Source organism: Parasteatoda tepidariorum, chromosome 1 (assembly GCF_982258835.1).
Source record: "Parasteatoda tepidariorum strain Cologne lab strain chromosome 1, Ptep-v5.0, whole genome shotgun sequence".
Lineage (NCBI taxonomy): Eukaryota > Metazoa > Arthropoda > Arachnida > Araneae > Theridiidae > Parasteatoda > Parasteatoda tepidariorum.
In genome coordinates, this window is record NC_141755.1 from 90,729,767 (window position 1) to 90,748,977 (window position 19,211).

The following is a 19,211-nucleotide window of genomic DNA, read 5'->3' on the forward strand; positions in this document are numbered from 1 at the left end:
GAAATGTTCTCTCTTGGGATAGTAAGAAAACTTTCAGCAAAAAAAAATGTTATTTTAATTTTTTTACACAGCAAGAGTATTCCTTTTTTTCATATCATATGCTTAATTAACAAATTATTCATATTTATTAAAAACAAATTATGGCAAACTACCCGCAAAACCAGTTCTTTGTACGGATTGAAAAATCATTAATATTATTTCGTTTTTTTTTTATGTCATAGGGCGTTGTAATAGCGTCATGGAAGAAAGTTTATGAGCCGGAATAGCCTGGTTGGTTGCGAATTAGGCTCCTGTTCAAAAGGTTGTGAGTTCGATCTCCACCTCCCGAAGATGTGTACAAAATGGTGACTGGTGCACGCTAAATCTGCCAGGGTCACAAAGTCATCCAAATCTACATAACAAATCAACACCTGTAGGGGTACTGGATGGGAAATTCATCGTGCTCTGGTTCAGGTCAGAACTACGATCTGCGGATGGATGGATCTTGAATGAATGTATCCTCTATGAAAAATGGGCTGCAACGTATGTAAGTGGCAGAAGTCTAATTCTTCGCGATAGATGGTGCCACTGAAAAACAAGAAAAAGTGCTCCCCTCTGCCTTAAAATAAACTTGCCAGTTTTGACAAGTGGCCAACCAATTCCGCATCCGGTTTGCATCGACCACAGAGATGACGTGAAATATCTTCAGTGGTAGACGGATCATAGATTCGAGTCCCCTTGCCGTCGGGAGGGATGTTTTCGTGGTTTTCCCCTCTATGAAACGCAATTGCGAATTAGTTCTAACAGAAAGTCCTCCACGAAGGCAAATTTCTCCCAATACTTGATCCCGGAGTTCCCTTGTCTTCTGGATTCGGTTCAAAATTACAAGGCTACTTAGTTGAGAATTAGTGTTCGTATACCTAAAATTGCGTCGGCTTTTCAACGACGGTTTTAAAATAAAGAAAATTTTTCAATTTATTCCCAAGAAAGAAAAAATGATCGCGTTGCAACCGTGGGAGTTAGTGAGCTAAGCGAGCAGGAGGCAGAGCCCTTAAGTTTTTCAATATTTCCATACAATTTTTTCAGTTTTTTTTTCAGAGAAAATAGTATTTGTTCTAAACTACCATATATTTTACAAAATTTGCCTGAAGCACACATATATATTTTAATATAAAAATCCAATAATGGTGTCACAGTTTTCCATTGTTGTTGTTACATTTTGATTGGCTATAAAACCACATGGTAGGATCCAGTTTTTCCACATTAATTTTCATATTGGTTCGGTTGTCATCAGCATAAAATTGATATAAGCCATAAAGGGATTGCTTACCTATAAATATTTTTTCATCCCTAATTTAAGGCGTGGAGGTGGCGGGTTCGAATCCCACCGTAACCCTGGATGTATTTTGTGATTTCCTTCTCTGTATTGTGCTATCTGTTCTTCTACTTGACAAAGGTTTATAAGCCTTAATTGAGCACATAAGCAGGCCCCTCTTCCCCACTGGGCACTATGGGCACGTGCCCAGGGCCCCGCGATCGAATGGGGCCCCCTAGTTCCTGCCAGATTACCAAATGATAACCGATACATTATTACCGAAAAACATTAATTTTGAAAAATCTGATGATAATGACTTACTACAATACCTACGCTTATTATATTAGCTTTAGTTTGCCGCATGCGGATAGCTATACCTTGCACAACATAGCTTGAACTTTTTGACAGATGGGTCAGTGATGGGAAACAGAAAATATCTATTGGTGTAAAAAATGTGTTGGCTAAATATGTGGCTGTATGTATGTTTTAAACTATTCAAAATAAATAAATTCATTCGTCAATCAATTTTATTGCACTAGACATAAAAACATTGGGTAGGTAAGAAACCATTGTTTTCAGTTTTTCTATTTAAATTTTACCTCGAAGCAATAAAAACCACTTAAGACTTTCGGAAAATGCTTGAGTCCTTAACAGGTACTTTTATGTTGTGTGTCTATTCTTATGATTATTATCAATTTTTAATATTATTAAAATAAGAAGATATTGTTCGTCGTTGCAAAGTTATATCGATTTCAGATTTGACATCTGTCAAAAAGAAAGATCAAACTAATAAATAAACAGGGTATAATACTCCACTCTCTCTCAAAAATGAGTTTTTCCGATATTAGTATGTTTAGGTTAATTTAAATACCTATATGTAAGTATAAGAATACAATTTTAAAAAAAATTATTAAATTAAAAAAAGAATTATTTGATGCGGTGTGGTTTATGTCTTAAAGAAACCTATTCGAACGTCATTCGTAATACCAAAGACAAAAAAGGGGAATTCCCGATTCCCGATCGTCGTTTGACTTGACGAACGGGAATTCCCTTCAAGTATTTGTCTGCGATGTTGTGGCGTTTGTTTTGTTTGTAGTTGTTAGTTTGTTACTGACTGTGCTCGAGCTCTGATAAAAAAAATAGTATTGTTTGATTAAATCGTCGTTTTGTCTGTTTTGTGTTAGCGAATATTTTCGTTATAAAATTAATTAAATAGTGAATTATAATATAAAATGTCGAAACGGTCATATCCTAGTGGATCTGAAAAAAGGAAAAAAGCTCTACATCAGAAAGAAGTAATTGAAAAGTTACCAAAATTAACATCATATTTTACTACTACTACTGGAGAAACTTCTGTAAGTAGCAATCAACTCATAAATGTTCCACATGATGACTCAGCTCAATTACAAATTGCGGGAATTTCTAAACCTTCATGTTCCAATTTTGAAAAAGAGATTGAATCAGAAAGCGACTATTCCTACGACGAAAGTGCAACGACTTCAGTGACTTCACTAAAACCGACAACTCCAACTGTGTCAATTGAACAGCAGTTTTCCAACACAGAAGAATTAATATCGCACGATCCCGCCGATTATTTTCACGAAAAGTTTGTTGAAATAAATCGCGAAATTTTAATTCGTAAGGGACCAGTATATTTTCAAAATAAAGATTCTGACTTTTCCGAGGCATCCAGAACATACAAAGATGGTAATAAATTAGTAACGAGATATTTCAACAAAGCATTATTTATTCGCAAATTAAAGAACAATGAAAGCGTCGAAAGAAAATGGTTGCTGTATTCGCCTTCCAAATGCTCTGTATTTTGTTTTTCATGCTGCTTATTTAACCCAACTGATGTTAATCTTTGCTCTCGGAATGGATGTAATGATTGGAAGCATATTAATCACATAATTTTAACACATGAAAATAGCCCAGCGCATAAGCAATCTATGATGACTTATCTGGCACGAAGTAAAGCGGTTGGTAGAGTAGATATAGACTTATTATCTCAACATCAAAAGGAAGTGGATTACTGGAGAAACGTACTTAAACGGATTGTAGCTGTTGTAAAATTTTTGGCATCGAGAGGGCTTCCATTTCGCGGCGACAATGAAATCCTAGGATCTCCAAACAATGGAAATTATTTGGGTTGTGTGGAATTATTGAGTGAATTTGATCCATTTCTTGCAGATCACTTAAAAAAATTTGGGAATCCTGGAAAGGGTAACATTTCTTATTTATCAGCAAATATCTGTAATGAGTTTATTGAAGTAATGGGAAAACAGGTTCTAAAAAAAATTATAAATGAAGTTAAATCAGCAAAATATTTTTCCATAAGCGTTGACAGTACGCCCGATCTGTCTCATATTGACCAGCTAACTTTCATCATTCGATACGTAAAAGACTGTGTTCCTGTTGAAAGGTTTTTGAAATTTATACCTATTAAAGAACATAAATCTAAGTATTTAGCGGAGACCATCTTAAATTTTTTAGAGATACATGATATTCCCATAAAAGATTGCAGAGGACAAAGCTACAACAATGCTTCAAATATGTCGGGAAAGTACAGTGGTCTACAAACAAGAATCAAGGAAAAATGTGAATTTGCCACCTTTATACCATGTGCAGGACATTCACTAAACTTTTTAGGTGTCCATGCTGCTGGGTGTGTACCGGAGGCATCACAGTTTTTTGAAATAGTTCAGAAAGTGTACAACTTTTTTTCGGGCTCTACCCACAGATGGAATATGTTAACAGAACATTTAGGTTCAAAAAAAGTTGTTAAGAGTCTTTCACAAACCAGATGGTCAGCCCGAGCTGATGCAGTAAGTGCTTTGCATGGGGGTTATAAAAGAATATTAGAAGCTTTAATCACCATCGCAAACGATACTGAACAGGCACGAGAAACAAGAGACGAAGCCCTTAGTCTGTCTAGAAAAATGGGAAATCTAGAATTTATTATACTGACGGAAATCTGGAGCACTATATTGGAAAGAATAGACAAAACAAGTAATTATCTTCAGAAAGAAACAATAACACTGGACGTTGCAACCAATTTGTTGACTTCACTTTATGATTTTATTACTAACCTCAGGGATAAATTTGATAACTTCGAATCATCTGCCAAAGAAAATAACCCAGAATCTGACTACAAGGATCTATCTCAAAGAACAAGACGTAGAAGCTCACGGCAGAGTTTTTTTGATGGCTCTGCGCCATCAGTCCAATTGAATGGAAAAGAGCGATTCAACGTAGAAACCTTTCTCCCAATAATCGATACCTTGAGTGTTCATCTAAAACAGCGACAAAGTTCATATGAGATCGTCAGTCAACGTTTTAGTTTATTTTTTCACTTAAAAACTCTGAATTCCGAAGAGATACGACAAGGATGCAAAGAATTTTCTCAAATCTATCACGAAGATGTAAATGAAAAAGAGTTAGAAATAGAATGTCAACATTTAAAAGAATACTTAATAAATGTTCAGAGTGAAAATGAAGCATCTAACAGTGTACAGGAAGTATATAATCTATTAAAGCAAAACAAAATTGAAGACACATTTCCTAACGTTGAAATTGCATTGAGAATATTTTTAAGCATGATGGTAACTAACTGCAGCGGAGAACGCTCCTTCTCCAAATTGAAACGAATAAAAAATGAATTAAGAAGTACAATGCTTCAAGAGAGATTAAATAGTTTGTCGCTGATGTCCATAGAATGTGATATTCTCAATACCATAGATTTTGAAGAAGTGATTAACGATTTTGCTCATCTTAAATCTAGAAGGGTACCTTTGCAATCAACATAGAATTAATCTAAGGATTTTAAGTTAAGCGAGTTACTTTTGTAGATTATTTTTTATATTTCCTATTTTTTTATAGCTAGTAACTAAATAAAAATAAATTTAGAACCTTGTTTGTCTTTCTTTATCTATTGTAACTAAATAGTGTTTTCTCAAGGTCATAGGGGCCCCATGATCCTAATGTGCCCAGGGCCTCAAATAGTTTAAAGACGGCCCTGCACATAAGCCTGCAAATGTATGTTGTACCAATAAACCAGAATCGTGATTCTGTGGCGGTACTACTTGGTGCTGTCTCTCCCATTGTGCTATCTGTCCTCTTCTACTTGATGAAGGTTTATAAGCCTATTTTGAGCACACAAGCCTGAAAATTTATGTAATTGCAATAACCAATAACCAATAATCGTTGTTCTTGTCGTTTGACGGGGACGCACATTCCCCAATCTTAAGCCTTACCTATGAAAAAATAGATATTGACTGATGTTGAATTTGAAGAAGAGCCTCAGAGTTCATATAAATCTTGATAGGCTAAATTAAACCGTCCCGCAGTGGACTGAACGTTAAGACACGGTTCCCAGCAGATCACCGAAGTCAAGCATCACTGGCTGCGGTCAGTGTGCGGGTGGGTGACCACTTGGATCAGTCTGCGTAGGGACCGAGGGTGTGCGGTATTGGTCCTCGTTAAACTGTGCTACCCGTAAAGTGCTCGACTTCGCGCGCAGGTCGTCGGGCTACCGAAGCGGGGGTGCCATCCCCTCCGCAGAGGATCAAAATTGTGATGGCATGTCCTCGGATCATCCTCCGGGATGTTTTCCAGACCGTCGCCAATAGCCCATTGTGCAGCTCTAGTGCGACGTTAATTAACAACAACAACAACGACAACAGCTAAATTAAGCCTTACCTATTGAAATACAGAGCTATAAGCGAAGGCAGAGAGCTCGTAGAACTTTACTATACTCAATACTCAAAACCCAATAACCAGTAAACCAAACCTAATTTAAAGGTACGTGTACAGTTATTTTTCCGTTTTAGACTTTGTTTGTTTTTTAAATTAAGAGTTTAAGAGGATCGCTCTTATTTTTATTATTAGAATAACGTATTTTTACGTCGCATTTTAAGATTAAGTTATTGAAATCGATGAGTGAGCTTATTAATCATTTTACAATTACTATTTTTCGGTTCGAATTACATTAATATACTATTATGAATTACGGAGAGATTCTTTAAATGATTTAGAACTTAACTTTCTGTTTCATGCACAAAGCAATGAATGTAAAAAATTGTATTTAAAATATTATAATAAGCGCTTGGTAAGTAAAAATATTAAAATATAGTTGTGAACTTACCAAATTTGATATAACAATGCACTTTTAATTTTAAGTGTCATTTCAAAAAAGGATTACTTAGAAAAATTATTTATATTCACTAATAGATCTTAATAGTATCACAAAGGAAATATCTGGAAGTGGGAAATGGCGGGACATATGTTCTTATTAGTACATATATTTTAAGTTTAATAACTTCAAATTTTTTTTTACAAGGAAACAGCAATTATTGCGAAGCAATCATCGGGATTTGCCTCCTACTGTAGTTAAAGTTAAATAAAATACTTCATGTACGATTAAATATAAAAGTTTCTAAAATATTCACTCTAAAAGTTCTGTTTAAAAACTAATGGAAAAAATGTTGATAGAGATTATAAGTTCTAAAAATATAAAAAAATATAACGACACCACCTTTTTGGTGTTTATTTCTAGTGAAGCCAAAAATCGATTTTCTAAATTGAACCATTTTTCATCTACGGGATTATTTCGCGCATTTTTTTTTATACTTAAATTGGAAACCATCCATATTGAAAATAAATTACTGGGTGACATGGTTTATAGAGCGTTGCTAACGGTAACTTTGTTTAATATCATAATTTTGAACTCGGGCTAGCATTTTTCTTCCTGAGGGTATTTTTTTTTCTTTTTACGATTCACATTTCTAGATACTTAACCAGATCTTTTTTCCATGATACTGATAAGCAACATAATATAAATTAATGAAATAAATTAAAAAGAATTAGTTTGTTCTTCATTATTTGCAATGTATAGTTAGTTAATCATGATAAGCCACCGTCAGATTCTGTAGAGAAAGAAAATCCAATTTGTTGGTTCACCCGCATTCCAATTCCATTTACCATTTATATTTATTACCAGTTATAAAACTGCTCCAAACGTTTTCTAACAGAGAAAGAACCCTTAAATATTTATTTTCTCTTTCTACGACACCATCCATTTTCGCGATTAATGCATAATCAGTAGTTGTAATGGTAACTATTAATATTGTTTGAGACTTGAAAAATGAAAAACATGTTCTTTACTTTTGTACTAAGCAGAAATGTTTAATTTTTTTGACGTCGTTATATATCATGCCAATTGTCTTCATATTTTCAATACGTTTTTTATGTAGCCAAATATTGATTAAAAAAAGGGATATTTTCCAAAAAACATAAGGAAATGGCTCGCAGATTTGACACTGGTAGATTAGAAGAATTTGTTGAGTATTGCAATGTTGGCGATATTTCGCGGTGATTAAGCATTGGCTGATTAACTGGCGATCGTATTTCTCATCATTTCTCTGTCAGCTTTTTGCCAATCCATTTTTCTGATTGGCGTTTTTTTCCCTTGCTGCAGCTTTGTTAACTTAAAGATTAGTCCAACTTGAAATTTTAAGCTGCATCGTTGTCATAAATTGAAATTTCGCATATGAAAGATTCTATGAGTTAGTAAACTAAAACTCAAATGGTAGAAAAAAAAACTTTCTTGTTTCAGTCAAAGTTTTGTAAAATTGTTTCCTAACGCTAGCTGCCTCAGTTGACTGAAAATAAAATAATAATAAAACATAATTGGAAACTCTTTTTTTTTAATGATGTTTCTATTTGCTAAAGTTATAACAGGTTGGTTTTATTATTGTGCTAATTTTATTTTTACTTCTGTTAATGTATTTATATTATGATATTATTTTATAGTACATTAATTTCTGCTTGAAGTGGAAAGTTAATGATTAAAACTTTTCTTCCAGCTCAGAGTTTCGTTTAAAATTGGAGCACTTTAGTTAGTCGAAAAGTGCTCTCTATTTCCCCTCAAGAAAGAACTGATTAATAAAGTTGGCAGATTGGGTTGTCTATTTAAGTAGCTACGACATTCGACAACTTTATTTAAAAGGGGTAAGTGGAAATAATTCATTACTATCCATTTTTATTTTATCTTGATTTTGAAAAAAGTGATTTAGCACGAAATATAACGAGCCTATTCTGAAATTAAACATTTTTAAATGACATAAGAGTGAGAAAATAGACTGGATTAGCTGTATTTTTCTCTACTATGTGAAATAATAGAACAAATGTGGTGATTGTTTCTTTTGATATTCTCTATCTGCTCAAGTATTTTGAAGAGAATTTTAACGCTAGTTCTAATTTATGTTTATTGTATTAAAGCATTCTTTTAATTTGTGCTTTTTGTATATTTGTTACGTAGAATTAGAAACTCAAGTTTGCAGCATAAACGTTAAATATAAAAGTTTATATCAACACCATACAAATACTAGATATATTTTTAAATAATGTTTCAATTAAAATCTGAGAATTAAACTTTTGATGTTTTTTTTTTAAATATTATCTTTGTATCTTGCTTTAAAAAATATACATTTTGAACCGTGAAGGGAAAATATGTGCGAATATTTGTGAAAGAAATATCACGTCAAATGCTATCACAGTCATGAATGATTTAAAAAATATAACGCTTTTTTATATTTTTAAAGTACGCCTGTGAATTCGAGTTTGTCATAAACGCAAATAGTGTACCTCATAAACACAGCTAGCAATGAATATTTTTATTTTTAAATTTTGTTTTATTGTAACGATCTTATATTTAATAATTTTAATGCTTTATTATATGTTTATTTAATTTATTAAACAGTGTAATACTTTTTGTATCTTTAAGGAGTTTTATAAATTCAAGTTTGGAACGTAAACTTGATCTGTTGCTTATACAAACGCCAAACAATGACTACTTTTATTTTTAAATTTTGTTTCATATTACAATTATCTTTAGGTATATGACTAGCACAAAAACATGATTTTGGACAAAATTTTTGAAATTGAGTTTGTTATGAATTTAGAATTTCTGTAATCTTAGCTTTCTAAAAATTCTTTACTTTTGTTTGTTCTCCATTTACTTACAAAGCTATGGCAGTTTTGTGTAAGGTGATAACAGTAGATAGACTAATGATTTTAAGATTTTAAATTCATTTATCTCAAAATCGGATTTTTAACTTTAAACACTACATCTCGTGTTGTTTTTAAAAAAATTGCCTATTATTTTTCATGAGTATTTATGATTATAGCATACATATTTTAAACTACATACAAAAAAAAAGTAGAATTTCATTTTCTTGGATGTTTTTTCGAAGGACAAGTGCGAAAGCTTTTAAGAATTTGCTTTTTTTTTAAAACTACATTGCTCCTTAACTCAGTAGTATATGCACTTGTTTTTAAGATAACAGTTAAAAACATAGTTGATAGTTTCCTAAATAAAATCCTCAAAGGATTTCTTGTTTTGGACGGTAGAATATATATTTTTTACCGTGTTTAGCGTGTACGCTAAAAAATACCTTACCTTAAATTTGGCATTTAAGAAACACTATAATAATTTTTTACTCATAATAAAGCAAATAAATTAGTTATTTTTAAAATTTATATTAATATTTAAAAAAAAGTTGTCAAAACTAGTCGGATTCCTTAACTAAAATATTACTATAATATTTTTAATTTGAGACATTTTAAACTGAATTTTTCGTCAGATTTGAATTTTTTAAAATTATCGTTATAAATTCAAGTTTGGGGAATAATAGTTTGCTCAAATATCAAGTAAATACTAGTTTTATTTCATCAACAAGGTAAAAAAATGTTAATATTTAATTGTTTTAAGAGTAGATCCTTTAACTTACACTGACATTATGCTAATTTTTTATTAAAATTTTGAACGGATAACTTCACGGGAAGATTTGCAGCAGTAAAAATGTGCTGCCAGAACTAAACTTTGAAAGTTCTATATATGTAAAAACTTTTGGCACGTTTTAGAAGATCGTGATCAAACTTTCATAATACAGAAGTTTTTATCCACGGGATATTTGTTGAGAGCTTAATACGTGGCAAAACTTAATAACTGAGTTGGTTTGAAACAAACATTTTAAAACTTCTTCACTTTCTAAAGATTATAAACCTTTTAGCAGGAATATCAAACTTTTGTATAGCAATGACTTAGCTCGCTAGATCGTATTTATCATTTAAATTTTAGCTTTTCAAAGAAAAGAAAAAACCTAAAGCATTAAGTTTTAGATTTTTATTGCAATGTCTTTTCCTCAAATGAAGTGACATAATTAAAGCTGGAGAACAATACCTAAATTTTGTGAAAACTCAAACATAAATTCAAAAATTAATTAAAATCTGTGATTTAGCACGCTTTTCTATAATTCATCTGCTCTTTTTTGTGTGTTAATTTCAAATTTTTTTGAATATGCATGACTGCATAAGTAAATAAATATATGTTGCTCATTATGCCAGGATATATCTGGCCATTAATGACCGGACACCTCTCATTTCGGATACATGAGGTGCTAGTATCAAATCAGTAGGGCGTAGGGCCGCTACGCGCCCGAATCACAGCTTTAACCCTTCTAGGAAGGCTATCCACTAGGTGTTGGTACACGGCGGCAGGTATTGCCCGCCATTCCTCCTGTAACATGGCGAAGAGTTGAGTGGTGGTTTTGGGGCGTTGTAGTCTGACCCTTAACCGGCGCTCCAACTCATCCCAGAGATGCTCAATTGGATTGATGTCGGGACTTTGGGATGGCCAGTCAAGTTCTTGCACCCCCATTTCATCAAACCAGTCCGTGATGGCATGTGCTTTATGAATGGCAGCGTTGTGTTGAAACACAAACGGGTCATTACCGAACTGTTGCCACAGGGTGGGAAGCGCCGAATTGTCCAGGATGTCTCTATACCCTTCTGCGTTCTGGGTTCCAATCACTAACACCAAGGGTTCAAGGCCAAACCATGAGAAACAGGACCACACCATAATTCCTAAACCGCCGAACTTCACAGTGGTGACAATGCACTCCTGTAGGTACCGTTCTCCGGGTATTCGCCAGGTCCACACCCGTCCATCAGAGTGCCACAACATGTAGCGTGACTCATCACTCCACATAACGCTTTTCCATTGCTCTACTGTCCACTGGCAACGTGCTCTGCAACACTGAAATCGGTGGCGGGCGTTTGATGGAGAGATGTTTGGCTTATGTGCTGCTGCTCGTCCATGGAATCCTTGCGCAATCAGCTCCCGACGAATGGTACGTGTACTGGCAACACTGCCAGATGCAGCCCGGATGCTGGTAGCGACAGTGTCCAACGACATTTGTCGGTTTGCCTTCACTACACGTCGAAGAGATCGTCGATCCCTGTCGGACATTATTTTGGGCTTGCCGGGTCGGGACTGCGGTTTTATCACTCCCTCTCGTTCCCATTTCAACACGACGTCACCAACTGTTGACCGATGTATCTGAAACTTGTCGGAGATGGCACGTATGGAATGACCAAATCGGTGGGAGCCTATGATCATGTCCTTTTCCGCCTCATTCAGCTCTCGCCGTCCACTCATTTTCACTGTTAACGCTCGTATGGCCGTCGCCTGCTTGCGAATGGTCCTTCCCCCACCACAGGTTGCGTATTTATTCCGCCAGGACGAGTCTACCTGCCTTTCAAGGGGTGTCACCGAATAGCCATTACATTATGATCACCCTCCATCTATAACAATGGGCTCGCCCAGGCTTTCATGGTTACTCGCCCAGGAACAATGTTTTCATGGGGCACATTAGCACCCATAATCCTCATAGAACAATCCCTGACGTCTATAAGCTACTTGAACATTGTTGCAGACCAGGTTCACCCATTCATGGCAACAGTTTTTCCTGCGGGGGATGGTGTTTACCAACAGGATAATGCACCATGTCATAAGGATCGAATCGTCATGGATTGGTTCGAGGAATATTCCAGTGACTTTAAAGTCATGTCTTGGCTCCCAAATTCACCTGACCTTAATCCCATAGAGCATTTGCATACTTGGAAAACCAAATTCGTGCTGCCACGCTATCCCCTCGCAATGTGAGGGAATTTCAGGACCAGTTGGTGAACGCTTGGTACCGGATATCTCAGACTACCTATCAGCACCTTGTGGAATCAATGCCACGACGAGTGCTAGCAGTTTTGAGGGCTAAACGTGGTCCTACATGTTGCTATCAAGGTGGTCATAATGTAATGGCTCTCCGGTGTATATGTATGAAACTAAAAATGCTTTTTTACGTGTTTTATTTGTTTTATAAAAATTTATCTTTTCGGTTAAAATAATATTTAGCTACCAAAATCCAAGTTAGAAAGTAATATAAGACATTGCTGTTCAATTTATAACAGACAAATACCCTATTCATGTTTTTTCAATATTTTCTTGAAGTCAAAACTTTTTTTATAAGTACTAAATTAAGCTTAAAAAAATGAATGATTTTTAGCTTCAATTTAAGTGCGTCATACATAATAAAATTAACAATCAATAATTGCTGCAGGAAATATCAAACAAATTCACTAAAATTTCATTACGAAATTAAATATTTACACAAATCTTATTAGACCTATCACACTGTATGATAGTGAATGCTGACTATTAACACACACTGATGGAGACAGATTTTTAATCTTTGAAAGAAAAATTCGCTGGAAAATATTTGGCTCAGTAAGAGAAAATGACAGATGGAGAATTCTGTTTAATCATGGAGTATATAAAAAATACAAACATTCTAATATTGCCAGAGTCATCAAATCTTATCATATCAGATGGCTTTGGAATATTTTTAGGTGCGACATTTTGAGCCCTATTAAAAAGGTCATCTTTTAATATTTTTCTACATTTGAGTTTTGTGCGACATATATTTATGAATCGTAGCAAACTGGAGAAGAAATGTTTTAAACTAATATTAATTTTTATAAAACTTTTATTAGAGCTTTATCGTTTCGTAATCTGACCTTTATATCAGTTAAAGTTATTAATATGTAGTGGTGGGTAGTATTCTTTAATTACAATTTATTAAAATATGAAACTTATCGTAATCAATACCAACTTTTCCGTAGTTTTAAAAAAAAATATTTTCTAAAACTAAGAAAATTTTGTAGTAGTCACAGGGTATACCATTAAAAGCGCAATATGTTTCAGTTATTTATACGTGGTTATTTTAAGTTATTAAGTTATTTATACGTGGTTATTTTAAGTTAAGTTACGTGGTTATTTTAAGTTATTAAGTTATTTATACGTGGTTATTTTAAGTTAAGTTATTTATACGTGGTTATTTTAAGTTATTAAGTTATTTATACGTGGTTATTTTAAGTTATTAAGTTATTTATATGCGTTGTTTAAGTTATTTATATGTGGTGGTGGAAAGTATTCTTTTAATTCCAATTTATTAAAATATCAAACCTATCGTAATAAATATCAACCTTTCTATAGTTTTGGAAATTTTTTTCTTCTCTAAAACTGCGGAAATTTCGTAGCAGTTGAAGGGTATGCCCTTGCAAGCGCAAGATGGATAGATTGTACAGAGGCAGTCTTTAGACATTAAATGCCAATCTTCGCAATCTGACCTTTATATCGGTTTAAGTTAGTTATATGTGGTGGTGGGCAGTATTCTTTTAATTCCAATTCATTAAAATATCAAACCATTCGTAATCAATATCAACCTTTCTGTAGTTTAAGGGAAAAAATATTTTATAAAATTACGGAAATTTCGTTGCAAACCTACCGTAATCATTATCAACCTTTCCGTAGATTTAGAATTTTTTTCTCTAAAACTATGTAAATTTCGTAGCAGTCGAAGGTTCTATCTTTATATGTGGTGGTGGGCAGTATTCTTTTAAATCCAATTCATTAAAATATCTAACCATTCGTAATCAATATCAACTTTTCTGTAGTTTAAGGAAAAAAATATTTTATAAAATTACGGAAATTTCGTTGCAAACCTACCGTAATCATTATCAACCTTTCCGTAGATTTAGAATTTTTTTCTCTAAAACTATGTAAATTTCGTAGCAGTCGAAGGTTCTATCTTTATATGTGGTGGTGGGCAGTATTCTTTTAATTCCAATTCATTAAAATATCAAACCATTCGTAATCAATATCAACCTTTCTGTAGTTTAAGGGAAAAAATATTTTATTAAATTACGGAAATTTCGTTGCAAACCTACCGTAATCATTATCAACCTTTCCGTAGATTTAGAATTTTTTTCTCTAAAACTATGTAAATTTCGTAGCAGTCGAAGGTTCTATCTTTATATGTGGTGGTGGGCAGTATTCTTTTAATTCCAATTCATTAAAATATCTAACCATTCGTAATCAATATCAACTTTTCTGTAGTTTAAGGAAAAAAATATTTTATAAAATTACGGAAATTTCGTTGCAAACCTACCGTAATCATTATCAACCTTTCCGTAGATTTAGAATTTTTTTCTCTAAAACTATGTAAATTTCGTAGCAGTCGAAGGTTCTATCTTTATATGTGGTGGTGGGCAGTATTCTTTTAATTCCAATTCATTAAAATATCTAACCATTCGTAATCAATATCAACTTTTCTGTAGTTTAAGGAAAAAAATATTTTATAAAATTACGGAAATTTCGTTGCAAACCTACCGTAATCATTATCAACCTTTCCGTAGATTTAGAATTTTTTTCTCTAAAACTATGTAAATTTCGTAGCAGTCGAAGGTTCTATCTTTATATGTGGTGGTGGGCAGTATTCTTTTAATTCCAATTCATTAAAATATCTAACTATTCGTAATCAATATCAACTTTTCTGTAGTTTAAGGAAAAAAATATTTTATAAAATTACGGAAATTTCGTTGCAAACCTACCGTAATCATTATCAACCTTTCCGTAGATTTAGAATTTTTTTCTCTAAAACTATGTAAATTTCGTAGCAGTCGAAGGTTCTATCTTTATATGTGGTGGTGGGCAGTATTCTTTTAATTCCAATTCATTAAAATATCTAACCATTCGTAATCAATATCAACTTTTCTGTAGTTTAAGGAAAAAAATATTTTATAAAATTACGGAAATTTCGTTGCAAACCTACCGTAATCATTATCAACCTTTCCGTAGATTTAGAATTTTTTTCTCTAAAACTATGTAAATTTCGTAGCAGTCGAAGGTTCTATCTTTATATGTGGTGGTGGGCAGTATTCTTTTAATTCCAATTCATTAAAATATCAAACCATTCGTAATCAATATCAACTTTTCTGTAGTTTAAGGAAAAAAATATTTTATAAAATTACGGAAATTTCGTTGCAAACCTACCGTAATCATTATCAACCTTTCCGTAGATTTAGAATTTTTTTCTCTAAAACTATGTAAATTTCGTAGCAGTCGAAGGTTCTATCTTTATATGTGGTGGTGGGCAGTATTCTTTTAATTCCAATTCATTAAAATATCTAACCATTCGTAATCAATATCAACTTTTCTGTAGTTTAAGGAAAAAAATATTTTATAAAATTACGGAAATTTCGTTGCAAACCTACCGTAATCATTATCAACCTTTCCGTAGATTTAGAATTTTTTTCTCTAAAACTATGTAAATTTCGTAGCAGTCGAAGGTTCTATCTTTATATGTGGTGGTGGGCAGTATTCTTTTAATTCCAATTCATTAAAATATCTAACCATTCGTAATCAATATCAACTTTTCTGTAGTTTAAGGAAAAAAATATTTTATAAAATTACGGAAATTTCGTTGCAAACCTACCGTAATCATTATCAACCTTTCCGTAGATTTAGAATTTTTTTCTCTAAAACTATGTAAATTTCGTAGCAGTCGAAGGTTCTATCTTTATATGTGGTGGTGGGCAGTATTCTTTTAATTCCAATTCATTAAAATATCTAACCATTCGTAATCAATATCAACTTTTCTGTAGTTTAAGGAAAAAAATATTTTATAAAATTACGGAAATTTCGTTGCAAACCTACCGTAATCATTATCAACCTTTCCGTAGATTTAGAATTTTTTTCTAAAACTATGGAAATTTCGTAGCAGTCGAAGGTTCTATCTTTATATGTGGTGATGGGCAGTAGGGAAGAGTGGGGTCAATTGTAACATTTTTTACTTAACTATTTTTAACTAACAAAAAATCCAATATAGTATTAGTATTAATTGACAGACGAGTAAAGTAGACTATCCTCTACTAGAAAAAAAAATAAATACCTAATTTTAAATGTTATTATATTAGCTATTAACAATTTTTGACAGTCGAGCACTTGTTACAATTGTCCCCATTTACGGGGTCAATTGTAACAGTTCATAAATTCAACTAAAACATAGTTAATTATACATAGTATTATAGTTGTGATATATTTCATTATTGATCAAAATAGTAGTGATATTTTAGGAGTAAAAATAATAATGAGCAGAGACCTAAAGGGTTAAGCTTTTAACTTTAAGGGGTTAAAAATTTTAATTTATGCTGTGAAAGGTGACAAATAAAATAATGCACATGCAACATAATATAAATGATATAGGAAACTATTGGTGGTTCTTAAAGACTTAAGTAATGGTTTGTAAACATAGGATTATTTATTTTTAGCTGTTACAATCGTCCCTTTACTTATTGTTACAATTGTCCCCAAGACGCCACTTCAGCTTCATTTGTTAAAAACAATGCTAGTTAATTAGCAAAACTAATCTTTTTTTGTTGAAATGTTAATTAAGGTGTCCACTTACATATTCGGTTACTAATTTTTATTTGCTTAAACAAAATTACTTTGTTACAATATAATATTCTAATACCAAAAAAGTACTTGCGTGGCGTGAAAATATCTTTTGTGATCTAACTCTTTCAAAAGTACATAAAAATGATTGCCATCAGGGGTGTACATGTAGATTTATTAAATACACCTTGTGCGCCACCTAGGAACCAAATCTAGAACCCGACACTCGAAATTTTTGCTCTGTTACAATCACACCCTGTTACAATTGACCCCACTCTCCCCTATTCTTTTAATTCCAATTCATTAAAATATCAAGCCATTCGTAATCAATATCAACCTTTCTGTAGTTTAAGGAAAAAAATATTTTATAAAATTACGAAAATTTCGCTGCAAACCTACCGTAATCATTATCAACCTTTCTGTAGTTTTAGAATTTTTTTTCTAAAACTACGGAAATTTTGTAGCAGTCGAAGGTTCTATCTTTATATGTGGTGGTGGGCAGTATTCTTTTAATTCCAATTCATTAAAATATCTAACCATTCGTAATCAATATCAACTTTTCTGTAGTTTAAGGAAAAAAATATTTTATAAAATTACGGAAATTTCGTTGCAAACCTACCGTAATCATTATCAACCTTTCCGTAGATTTAGAATTTTTTTCTAAAACTATGGAAATTTCGTAGCAGTCGAAGGTTCTATCTTTATATGTGGTGATGGGCAGTAGGGAAGAGTGGGGTCAATTGTAACATTTTTTACTTAACTATTTTTAACTAACAAAAAATCCAATATAGTATTAGTATTAATTGACAGACGAGTAAAGTAGACTATCCTCTACTAGAAAAAAAAATAAATACCTAATTTTAAATGTTATTATATTAGCTATTAACAATTTTTGACAGTCGAGCACTTGTTACAATTGTCCCCATTTACGGGGTCAATTGTAACAGTTCATAAATTCAACTAAAACATAGTTAATTATACATAGTATTATAGTTGTGATATATTTCATTATTGATCAAAATAGTAGTGATATTTTAGGAGTAAAAATAATAATGAGCAGAGACCTAAAGGGTTAAGCTTTTAACTTTAAGGGGTTAAAAATTTTAATTTATGCTGTGAAAGGTGACAAATAAAATAATGCACATGCAACATAATATAAATGATATAGGAAACTATTGGTGGTTCTTAAAGACTTAAGTAATGGTTTGTAAACATAGGATTATTTATTTTTAGCTGTTACAATCGTCCCTTTACTTATTGTTACAATTGTCCCCAAGACGCCACTTCAGCTTCATTTGTTAAAAACAATGCTAGTTAATTAGCAAAACTAATCTTTTTTTGTTGAAATGTTAATTAAGGTGTCCACTTACATATTCGGTTACTAATTTTTATTTGCTTAAACAAAATTACTTTGTTACAATATAATATTCTAATACCAAAAAAGTACTTGCGTGGTGTGAAAATATCTTTTGTGATCTAACTCTTTCAAAAGTACATAAAAATGATTGCCATCAGGGGTGTACATGTAGACTTATTAAATACACCTTGTGCGCCACCTAGGAACCAAATCTAGAACCCGACACTCGAAATTTTTGCTCTGTTACAATCACACCCTGTTACAATTGACCCCACTCTCCCCTATTCTTTTAATTCCAATTCATTAAAATATCAAGCCATTCGTAATCAATATCAACCTTTCTGTAGTTTAAGGAAAAAAATATTTTATAAAATTACGAAAATTTCGCTGCAAACCTACCGTAATCATTATCAACCTTTCTGTAGTTTTAGAATTTTTTTTCTAAAACTACGGAAATTTTGTAGCAGTCGAAGGTTCTATCTTTATATGTGGTGGTGGGCAGTATTCTTTTAATTCCAATTCATTAAAATATCAAACCATTCGTAATCAATATCAATCTTTCTGTAGTTTAAGGAAAAAAATATTTTATAAAATTACGGAAATTTCGTTGCGAACCTACCGCAATCATTATCAACCTTTCCGCAGTTTTAGAATTTTTTTCTTTCTAAAACTACGGTAATTTCGTAGAAGTGGAAGGTTATGTCTTTACAAGCGCAAGATGGATGGATGGATTGTACAGAGGCAGACTCTAAGACATGAAATGACAATCTTCGCAATCTGACCTTTATATCAGTTTAAGTTATTTATATGTGGCTGATAAAAATATTTTTTTAATTCCAATTTATTAAAATATCGAACCTGTCGTAATCATTATCAACCTTTCCGTAGTTTTGGAATTTTTCTCTCTGAAACTACGGAAATTTAGTAGT

General features: G+C 32.5%; 2 protein-coding genes across 9 annotated transcripts in view; one reads left to right on the forward strand and one right to left on the reverse strand.

Moving 5' to 3' along the window:
* Positions 1-19,211, reverse strand: part of LOC107448147 (uncharacterized) — a 170,580-nt gene that overhangs the window by 57,432 nt on the left and 93,937 nt on the right. The window lies entirely within an intron of this gene.
* The window catches only part of LOC107448148 (G protein-coupled receptor dmsr-1), a 430,440-nt gene continuing 418,940 nt past the window's right edge, over positions 7,712-19,211 (forward strand). For 6 of the 8 annotated variants that reach the window (XM_087168852.1, XM_087168851.1, XM_087168847.1 and 3 more), the window contains exons 1-2: positions 7,717-8,032; positions 8,158-8,302. The gene's annotated coding sequence lies outside the window, so the exon portion shown is untranslated. Of the gene's footprint in view, positions 8,033-8,157; positions 8,303-19,211 lie in introns of all 8 variants that reach the window. The other 2 variants (XR_001584627.4, XM_087168855.1) reach the window with 2 other exon arrangements.